The following is a 1,784-nucleotide window of genomic DNA, read 5'->3' on the forward strand; positions in this document are numbered from 1 at the left end:
CTTTCTCAGGGAAGATTTGATGTCTCTGTTCCTCAGGCTGTAGATAAAGGGGTTCAGCATTGGGGTTACTGCTACGTACATTATTGATGCAACTGCACCATTCGGTGATGAGTGGGTGGAAGGGGGACTTAAATAAATAGAAGAAGCGGTCCCGAGGTATAGAGAGACCACAGAGAGATGAGAGCTGCAGGTAGAAAGGGCTTTCTGCTTCCCCTGAGTGGAGGGGATCTTCCAGATTGTATAGAAAACGTATGCGTAAGAGATAATGAGGCAAAGCACACACCTGAGGGACGTGAGACCTCCGATGCTGAAGAGCACCAGCTCATTGATGAAGGGGTCTGTGCAGGACAGTCTCAGAAGAGGGATAATGTCACAAAAGAAGTGTGGAATCTCGTGCTCTGCACAGAAGGACAGGCTGTTCATTAACAGTGTGTGTAGGAGGGAAGAGAAGCCACTCATGATCCAGGATGCAGACACCAGGAGGACACAGAGCCCAGGTGTCATGACCATGGTGTAATGGAGTGGGTGGCATATGGCTACATAGCGGTCATAGGCCATGACTGCTAAGAGAAATGCCTCCAGTAATCCAAACAGTATAAAAAAATATAGTTGTGATAGACACTCTGCATATGAGATGAGCTGATTCTGGATCCATATGTTTGCCAGCATGTTGGGGACTGTGGTGCACACAAGACCCGTGTCAGTGAGGGAGAGGTTGGCCAGGAAGAAGTACATAGGTGTGTGGAGTTGAGCGTCAGTGATGACGGCCAGGATGATGAGGAGGTTGCCCACCACTGTGATCAGGTACATGGACAGGAACAGCCCGAAGAGGACCTCCTGTTGCTCTGGCTGGTCTGAGCGCCCCAGCAGGAAAAATTCAGAGAAGCTGGTCAGGTTTTCCCATCCCATTTATCTGTAAGCAGAAAGGAGGAATAATTAAATGAGGTTGATAAGCCCTGGATTGTGAACTTTGAAACTTATTCAACATGCCAATGTCGATCTTCTTGTATGAAGCGGAATCATGTGAAATATCCAATGTTTAACTGCTTGGGAACTATAAAAATGGCAGTTTCATGTAGTTTAATGGAATATTAGCAAGTGTCTGTGTTTGGTGCTGTGAAAAACCAAAGATTTGTTTTTAATGGGAGAGCGTTTGTTTGTTTTTACACATTATCATACAAGCATCAACCTAATGCACACTTTTCAGGGCTAGGCTGGAGGTGTTTGTTGGCATAACTCTTGTAGTATTCATGTGGACATTATGAGATTAATCCATCCTAAGATTCTGCCCAACTTATTACTTGGGCTAAAATATTCTTCCTTCTCTCATTTATCTGCCTAGCTAAACTTGAGACGTCAGCTTAAATGCCACTTCTTCTGGGAAGCCTTCTCTGACTTATCCTTTTGTAACAAACTCAGGGTCATGCCTCTCATGTCCCTGCACCTTCCCCATCACAGCAGTTTTTTTACAAATTGTGTCCATTGAGGTACTTGCCTGTGTCCTTTGCACTCTCATGGGAGTGAGCACCTTGAGAGTAGGCAGAGAAGTGCCTTTCTTACTCATCTTTAAAATGTAGCATTAGCCATGAGCATGGTACAACATAGATACTCAGTGAGTGTCCCGCATGTGAAGAAACAAACCCCATAGAATAGAAAAAAGAGAAAATAAAGTTGGATAGAGGTAACATCAGGCATAAGAAACAGTCTGAATCTTTTTGTTAGTAGGTCATATGTAGCTTTGATTTAATGGAGTCTTGGCCATAAGAATATGTAGAAAACATTGT

The 1,784-nt window shown here is 44.1% G+C and overlaps 1 pseudogene; it reads right to left on the reverse strand.

Annotated features, from left to right (window-relative positions):
- Positions 1-6: 6 nt before the first annotated feature.
- LOC118988128 (olfactory receptor 1G1-like) lies at positions 7-1,023 on the reverse strand (annotated as a pseudogene).
- Positions 1,024-1,784: the final 761 nt, after the last annotated feature.

The sequence above is a fragment of the Sturnira hondurensis genome, unplaced genomic scaffold (genome assembly GCF_014824575.4).
Source record: "Sturnira hondurensis isolate 20B ecotype Veracruz unplaced genomic scaffold, ASM1482457v3 Scaffold0005820, whole genome shotgun sequence".
Taxonomy (NCBI): Eukaryota; Metazoa; Chordata; class Mammalia; order Chiroptera; family Phyllostomidae; genus Sturnira; species Sturnira hondurensis.